Source organism: Etheostoma spectabile, chromosome 2, assembly GCF_008692095.1.
Source record: "Etheostoma spectabile isolate EspeVRDwgs_2016 chromosome 2, UIUC_Espe_1.0, whole genome shotgun sequence".
Lineage (NCBI taxonomy): Eukaryota > Metazoa > Chordata > Actinopteri > Perciformes > Percidae > Etheostoma > Etheostoma spectabile.
In genome coordinates this window covers 3,890,683-3,900,258 of record NC_045734.1, presented here as the reverse complement: position 1 = coordinate 3,900,258, position 9,576 = coordinate 3,890,683, and the positions used below count along the sequence as shown (strand labels likewise).

Sequence of the window (9,576 nt, the reverse complement as noted above, 5' to 3'; positions counted from 1 at the left end):
CTGCTCGCCGGGGTGACGCCAACTTCATTCGCATGTCACTCAAAACTGTACAATGACATCAAGTGATTTACAAAAAGAATGGCAAACAGCAACTGGCTGAAGTGCACAGCAAGGACTGTGTAATACAGGCTCCTGGAAGCAGGCTGAATCGTGCAAAGCCAGAAAAAAGCCCTTCATCAATGAGAAGCAAGACAAGCCAGGCTAAGTTTGCAAAATACCACAAGGATTGGACCTAGAGGACTGGAGTAAGGTCATCTTCTCTGATGAGTCAAATTTTCAACTTTGCCCAACACTGGTTGTCTAATGGTTAGACGGAGACCTGGAGAGGCCTACAAGCCACATGTCTGGCCCCCACTTTTAAATTTGGTGGAGGATCAGTGATGAGTGAGGGTGCTTCAGTAAGGCTGGAATTGGGCAGATTTGTCTTTGTTTGGACAATGAATCAAGCATGAACAAGGTTCCCCTGGAAGAAAACCTGATTCCCTCTGCTCTGACAATGTTCCCCAACTCTGAGGATTGGTTTTCTCAGCAGGACAACGCCCATGCCACACAGCCAGGTCCATCAAGTGTGGATGGAGGACCACCCAGATCAAGACCTGTCATGGCTAGCCCAATCTCCAGACCTGAACCCCATTGAAAACCTCTGGAATTTGATGAAGAGGAAGATGATGTCACAAGCCATCCAATAAAGCTGAGCTGCTGAATTTTTGTGCCAAGAGTGGCATAACACCAGCCAACAGCAATGTGAAGACTGGTGGAGAGCATGCCAAGACGCATGAAAGCTGTAATAAAAATCAAGGTTATTCCACCAAGTATTGATTTCTGAACTCTTCCCAAGTTAAAATATTAGTATTGTGTTGTTCAAGAATGAATGTGAACTTGTTTTCTTAGCGTTTTTTGAGGTCTGAAAACAATGCATCTTTTTGGTTATTTTGACGAGTTGTCATTTTCTTAAAATAAATAATCTGAACAACAACATTTTTATTTGGAATTTAGAAGAAATGTTGTCAAAACATTTGTAGAATAAAACAAACATGTTTATTGTAATCAAACACATGCCCATAAATAGTTAAACCAGAAATACTGATGATAATGCAGTGGTCTCTTAATTTTTTCCAGAGCTGTATATGTGGGCACCCACTCTACCAACTGAGCTATCCGGGCGCCCTGAGAATTCTTTTCTGTAATGTCAGCAGTAAAGAGAATAAAAAATATCTGTTTTGTCCGGAAGGGAGAACACAGGGCAAAAGTGGGAGATGGAGGAAAAAAAGGGAATGTGGAAGGCAGGGAGAGAAATAGAGACAAAAGTGCCAATGATTAGACAGAGGAAGGTGAGAGTGTCCCTAGTACACCGATGTCCAGATTCGGTCCATGCAGCTGCAGGAGCAGCCGTCTTCTCCCACCAGCTAAAGCCATCCCACTTACACTTTGATCACACACACACACACCCACACACAAAAACACACACACACACACACACCACACACACACACACACACACACACACACCACACACACACACACACACCCACACACACACACACACACACACACACACACACACGATTTAGAGAGGTGTGTGTGCAGTGAACTTAAAAGCACACTGACCAGCAGAAGCACAGCACAGCCTAGTGGTAGAAGACTAAGAGCCTGAGGCAGGACGAGGTATCAAGTTAAACCCCCCTTAGATGACTTTAAATGACTTTTAAATGATTGTTTTTAGAGACAAAAAAAGCTAAACGCTGTTAAAACTACTATCCATTTGACAGCTCTCAAACCGGTTAAACTGCCACTAATTTTATGTACCCACATATCCTATTGAGGGTCGCAGCATGCCCTGGACAGGATAGCCATGTATTAGAGAGAGTTTGACCAACTAGGGACTTGAATGTTCTGATTGATCCTGTAAAAAGAGCAAACTGGACAAATATTATTCATTAATGTGTGATGTAAATGTCAATTTCTCTCTTCGACTTATAACAAATTATGACACTAAAAGCTGCGGTAAAGTCAGGCAGTTTCCAGCCGATTCCAGAGCAGGAAGGGACTTTAACACTGTGGTGCGATTCCGATTTAATAAAATATAATCAGACCCACATATCAGCTGGTACACAGTCTCTAGTTTTAATTGTAGCTCTCAAAGTGTTCTACATGAGATCTGATGCTGATTTTAATTAACAACAGACTGGAGATGATCAGTGATCTGAACGGATTTAGTCTCTCTGACTTCTAAACGTCTCTATCAGCCATGTACAGAATATGACTTTAAATCAGCCAAATAGTTAAAATCCCTCCGATTCGTTGTCATGACAGCGCAGGCACGTGCATACCAGACACTGGGAAGGGACTTTTAGGAATGGGCTTTCCAATTCAAAAACTGGAGAAAGAGCCCGAGTCTGAGCAGTCTGAGCCCCCCCCCCCACACCATCAGTTAAAAAGAGAAGGTGGGTACAGGAGACTGGGAAGACTCTTTGTTTAAACTGTTCCTGTGGTGTTGAGCACTACAATTCCTGTTAGTCCTATAATTTTATATTATAATGTATTTAAAGTGATAATTGTAATGAAAAATAAAATTATAGCTAAGTAAATCGTAAGTGAAGTGCATCTGTCAATTATTATAATTGTATGAGATTTCAAAATATTAATCTTTATTTAAAAAAAAAATACACATGGTTGGCCTATTCATGAGCTTACATCAGCAGTTACACATGTTCAGGGGCATAGGCGTTATTATATACCATGTAAGGTGCTAGAATGGGTAAACCAGTATTGTGAGTCTGCCCGTGGGGGGCACCGCTTCGCCAGGCAGTGTCCCACATTGTCCCTCAGAAACATACCACTTGTCCCCCCTTGGGCTTATTAGCAGGTGGTCACCTAACTCCATGTACCCAAGATTGTGATTAGCCAAAAGTGTCTTTATTAGTTTATAATAATATTGGAAGGAAAGTGAAACACAGCTTGGATGGGATTTTGTTTCGGCTTTTCACAAGTTTAGACAGCTGCTAATACTACGCCAACGTTTGCTAACGTTAGCGCAACAGTGCTAACCTAGCCTGCTAGGTAAATATTAAGAATGCCATCAAAATTTCCTATATATGGCTCCACGTGTCAACATAAACCTGTGGTGTTGGTGCTCTTTTTGTACCATCATTTTATTGAATTAAATATTAAGCTTCACTCCTACAAGATGAGCGGGTTTTCAGCTAACTTGCTAACTGGCTACATGTATATATGCTATGTACGTATGCAGGCAGACATTAGAAAGGTAAACACTGCTCAAGTCTTATTAGGCGACTGGTCACTCACTACAATGGGCATTTTTTTAGAGGCCCATTTACGATACAGAAGGTATATACACTGACATATTCCATAAGGGCCTTTACATATTGACGAACATTGATAATAACATGAAAATGCCTGTTTAAAATGAAACGTTGAAAATAGATTTATTTCAAGATAGCATATTTGTCCCATAGGTTATACTGTTAAGTTATCTGAGATAATATACATATGGCGCACATTATTCGAGTTGGCCAAACTCTCATATAAACTGGGTACACTATAGCAGATGTGTAAGGGAAACTAAAACATTTATAGTGATCTTTAATTAGTTCATTGTATTGTCTTAAAATCTTGCAGCCCCTGAAAACAAACGAAAAGAAAAATCAATAAAATATCAGAAGCACATGGGGCTTGATGCAATACATTGTTTTATGCTTATCTTAAACTTCTCATATTTTCTTCTGCCCATAATGTGTTCCAAGTAGTGGTGTTGGGGGTGATTTACAAAAAGAATGGCAAACAGCAACTGGGCTGAAGTGCACAGCAAGGACTGTGTAATACAGGCTCCTGGAAGCAGGGCTGAAGTCGTGCAAAGCCAGAAAAAAGCCCTTCATCAATGAAAAGAAAGACAAGCCAGGCTAAGTTTGCAAAATACCACAAGGATTGGACCCTAGAGGACTGGGATAAGGTCTCTTTCTCTCGATGAGTCAAATTTTCAACTTTGCCCACACCTGGTTGCTACAAATGGTTAGACGTAGCCTGGTAATAGGCCTACAAGCCACAGTGTCTGGCCCCCACTTTTAAATTTGGTGGAGGATCAGTGATGATGTGAGGGTGCTTCAGTAAGGCTGGAATTGGGCAGATTTGTCTTTGTTTGGACGAATGATAAGCATTGAACAAGGTTCTCCTGGAAGAAAACCTGATTCCCTCTGCTCTGACAATGTTCCCCAACTCTGAGGATTGGTTTTTCCAGCAGGACAACGCTCCATGCCACACAGCCAGGTCCATCAAGGTGTGGATGGAGGACCACCAGATCAAGACTCTGTCATGGCTAGCCCAATCTCCAGACCTGAACCCCATTGAAAACCTCTGGAATTTGATGAAGAGGAAGATGGATGGTCACAAGCCATCCAATAAAGCTGAGCTGCTTGAATTTTTGTGCCAAGAGTGGCATAACATCAGCCAACAGCAATGTGAAAGACTGGTGGAGAGCATGCCAAGACGCATGAAAGCTGTAATTAAAAATCAAGGTTATTCCACCAAGTATTGATTTCTGAACTCTTCCCAAGTTAAAATATTAGTATTGTGTTGTTCAAGAATGAATGTGAACTTGTTTTCTTAGCGTTTTTTGAGGTCTGAAAACAATGCATCTTTTTGGTTATTTTGACGATTTGATTTTCTTAAAATAAATAATCTGAACAACAACATTTTTATTGGAATTTAGAAGAAATGTTGTCAAAACATTTGTAGAATAAAACAAACATGTTTATGTAACAACACAATGCCATAATAGTTAAACCAAAATACTGAGATAATGCAGTGGTCTCTTAATTTTTTCCAGAGCTGTATATGTGGGCACCCACTCTACCAACTGAGCTATCCGGGCGCCCTGAGAATCTTTCTGTAATGTCAGCCGTAAAGAGAATAAAAAATATCTGTTTTGTCCGAAGGGAGAACACAGGGCAAAAGTGGGAGATGGAGGAAAAAAAGGGATGTGGAGGCAGGGAGAGAAATAGAGACAAAGTGCCAATGATTAGACAGAGGAAGGTGAGAGTGTCCTAGTACACCGATGTCCAGTCGGTCCATGCAGCTGCAGGAGCAGCCGTCTTCTCCACCAGCTAAAGCCATCCACTTACACTTTGACACACCACACACACACACACACACAAACACACACACACACACCACACAACACACCACAACACCACACACAAACACACACACACACAACACACACACACACACACACACACACACACACACACACACACACACGATTTAGAGAGGTGTGTGTGCAGTGAACTTAAAAGCACACTGACCAGCAGAAGCACAGCACAGCCTAGTGGTAGAAAGACTAAGAGCCTGAGGCAGGACGAGGTATCAAGTTAAACCCCCCTTAGATGACTTTAATGACTTTTAAATGATTGTTTTTAGAGACAAAAAAGCTAAACGCTGTTAAAACTATATCCATTGACAGTCTCTCAACCGGTTAAACTGCCACTAATTTATGTACCCACATATCTATTGAGGGTCGCAGCAGCGCCTGGACAGGATAGCCATGATTAGAGAGGTTGACCAACTAGGGACTTGAATGTTCTGATTGATCCTGTAAAAAGAGCAAACTGGACAAATATTATTCATTAAGTGTGATGTAAATGTCAATTTCTCTCTTCGACTTATAACAAATTATGACACTAAAAGCTGCGGTAAAGTCAGGCAGTTTTCAGCCGATTCAGAGCAGGAAGGGACTTTAACCTGTGGTGCGATTCGATTTAATAAATATAATCAGACCACATATCAGCTGGTACACACGTCTCAGTTTTAATTGTAGCTCTCAAAGTGTTACATGATCTGATGCTGATTTTAATTAACAACAGACTGGAGATGATCAGTGATCTGAACGGATTTAGTCTCTCTGACTTCTAAACGTCTCTACCACATGTACAGAAGACTTTAAATCAGCCAAATAGTTAAAATCCTCCGATTCGTTGTCATGACAGCGCAGGCACGTGCATACCAGACACTGGAAGGGACTTTTAGGAATGGGCTTTCCAATTCAAAAACTGGAGAAGGCCCGAGTCTGAGCAGTCTGAGCCCCCCCCCACACAATCAGTTAAAAGAGAAGGTGGGTACAAGGAAGACTGGGAAGACTCTTTTGTTTAAACTGTTCCTGTGGTGTTGAGCAACTACAATTCCTGTGTCCTATAATTTATATTATAATGTATTTAAAGTGAATAAATTGTAATGAAAAATAAAATTAATAGCTAAAGTAAATCGTAAGTGGAAGTGCATCTGTCAATTTTATTAATTGTATGAGATTTCAAAATATTAATCTTTATTTAGAAAAAAATACACATGGGTGGCTATTCATGAGCTTACATCAGCAGTTACACAGTTCAGGGGCATAGGGCGTTATTAAATACCATGTAAGGTGCTAGAAATGGGTAAAACAGTATTAGTGAGTCTGCCCGTGGGGGGCACCGCTTCGCCAGGCAGTGTCCCACATTGTCCCTCCGGAAAAACATACCACTTGTCCCCCCTTGGGCTTATTAGCAGGTGGTCACCCTAACTCCATGTACCCTAAAGATTGTGATCTAGCCAAAAGTGTCTTTATTATGTTTATAATAATATTGGAAGGAAAGTGAAACACAGCTTGGATGGGGATGTTGTTTCGGCTTTTCACAAGTTTAGACAGCTAGCTAATACTACGCCAACGTTTGCTAACGTTAGCGCAACAGTGCTAACCTAGCCTGCTAGGTAAATATTAAGAATGCCATCAAAATTTCCTATATATGCGTCCACGTTGTCAACATAAGACCTGTGGTGTTGGTGCTCTTTTTGTACCATCATTTTATTGAATTAAATATTAAGCTTCACTCCTACAAGATGAGCGGGTTTTCAGCTAACTTTCAGCTAACTGGCTACATGTATATATGCTATGTACGTATGCAGGCAGACATTAGAAAGGTAAACACTGCTCAGAGTCTTATTAGGCGACGTGGTCACTCACTACAATGGGCATTTTTTTAGAGGCCCATTTACGATACAGAAGGTAAATATACACTGACATATTTCCATAAGGGCCTTTTACATATTGACGAACATTGATAATAACATGAAAATGCCTGTTTAAAATGAAACAGTTGAAAATAGATTTATTTCAAGATAGCATATTTGTCCCATAGGGTTATACTGTTAAGTTATCTGATGATAATATACAATATGGCGCACATTATTCGAGTTGGCCAAACTCTCTATATAAACTGGGTACACTATAGCAGATGTGTAAAGGGAAACTAAAACATTTATAGTGATCTTTAATTTAGTTCATTGTATTGTCTTAAAATCTTGCAGCCCCTGAAAAACAAACGAAAAGAAAAATCAATAAAATAATCAGAAGCACATTGGGCTTGATGCAATTACATTGTTTTATGCTTATCTTAAACTTCTCATATTTTCTTCTGCCCATAAATGTGTTCCAAGTAGGGTTGCCACCTATGTCTGATAAAAAACCTGGACATATTGATGACCCGACCGGCCACTTTGCTCACAAGCAAAAATGTCCATTAGACCTTAGACCCACAAGACAAAATTGGCCTTTGTGCAGTAATATTGTGCATAGTACCGGCTATTTTAAACCTAATTTAAAATATTCTACTTCATTTACCTTAGCTTACCTGATTGCATAGATACTGGTACTAGTGCTTGCTACGTCACATCCCCTACAGAGCCAATGATAGCACATTCAACACACATGAGACACTAACCGCTCTGTTCACAATGCATAGGCCATTTCAAGTGGAGAGAAAATAGTAAATTGTACATCTTCACTAGCCTTGTGAAAACCGGGACATTCAGTGTCCCGGGAGAGTGGATAAATTTCCCGGGACAGGTTAATAAAAAATGACAATCCCGGTAAAATTGTGACAGGCGGCAACCCTAGTTCCAAGTTGGATTCAGCAAACCCTCTTAAAGGGGAACTTCCCTGATTGTAAATGTTTTAGGGAGCATACTGTATACAGTATGTGAATACCATTGTACAAAGCCTTTGGTGTCTCCAGAGGGAGCTGCACAAAGTCTGATAAATTGCCTCAAGTGATATCACTTCAGTCAGCGTAAGTTGGGGCTGAAGACTTAAAGTTTCAAAAATGAAAATAAATCTGAGGCTGATACACCAAGCAGACAGCAAAGAACTAGTGGCAGACTCTGGCATTGCCTTACGCCACCTGTGTCTTGGCCAAAAAGTAGCACTTGAACACACCGCAAAGACTTCTGTTGACGGGCAACTAGCATTTACATTTTGCGCCTGCGTTAGAGGAAATAACTCCATGCCAGCAGGCAGGGGTAATCCATTCCTCTTTCAAAAAGGGAAACGGGATATGTAAACCGTTGCTATGATACATACAACAAAAACATCCTTTGCCCGAATTAGCCAATGGCAGCACAGAGGCTACGTCCCTCTGCTTCACTCAGCGGACACCAGGATGACTAACCAGACTGTCCATCTCCAGGGTTCTCGTCCATTCTCTCAGTGAAGAAGTGAAGCAGCCCGCTGCAGCCGCTGGCTAGTCAGCTTGTTTGCTGATTCTACCCAGCATGCTTTCGTGCTACATCGGTTAAAGAACGTACAAACAACTAGTCATCTATGTGGCAATAGCAATGTGCTTTCTTATGCCGTGATAAGAGTGAGTCAATGAAACATGTTAAATTGTATTCATTTTGTGGCTGGCCAGTTGAGAGAGAGAAAGAAGGCTATACGGACTTTACGTTTTACAGTAAAGGACATTATTTTATTAGTTTATTTTGATATGTGTAGGTATGTAGATCTTTTAAAAGACATGTTTGTTAAAATAAATACACCTACACAAGTTACGTATCTAGTTGTACTTTTGCCTATTCCAATAGTTTGAACGTATGTTTTTACAGAAGAAACATTTGAACATTTTTGGCCAGTTCTGACAGCTCTGTGTATTGGACTGATTAAGAAGAGCCTTCTCTGTGTGCCCTATCCACAGTCGTCTGCTCTCTTTCCGCACTACTGTTTTCTTCTTGTGCACTTTCAAGATTATGTGTTTGGGCTTTTATGGCCTTTAATCGACAGAACAGCTTGAAGACAGGAAAGGTGAGAGAGGGGGACAACATGCAGCATTAAGTGTTGCTGGTCAGACTCGAACCCGCTGCAAAGGACTCGGCCCACATGAGGTCGCCCCTTCTTGTGAATTTGTTTTGGCGGATTCAACAAGTTGAATCCAGTTACTATGGAGACATCTGCATTTGTTATGTTTCTCTACTAATTTATTCGGGCTTTTCTTTTCATTTGTCACTCTCTTAGATTTAGCTAGAAACATCAAGGACTTCCATCTTGTTGCTTAGCAGATATTCAAATGTTGTATTGGCTGCTGTCACTGTTCTGCTAAAACATCAATCAGCCCACCAGTGTCTGCTATCCTGTTATCTCTTCTTCAATGTTTGGCTTGAGATAAGCCTAAATAACAATGGCCAGTCCATAATCTTGCACAGCATAAATCAGTGTGTATGTATGTTATATATATATATATATATATATATATATAT

The 9,576-nt window shown here is 40.7% G+C and overlaps 1 protein-coding gene across 1 annotated transcript in view; it reads right to left on the bottom strand.

Moving 5' to 3' along the window:
* The window catches only part of LOC116702666 (endonuclease V), a 103,199-nt gene that overhangs the window by 53,771 nt on the left and 39,852 nt on the right, over positions 1–9,576 (bottom strand). The window lies entirely within an intron of this gene.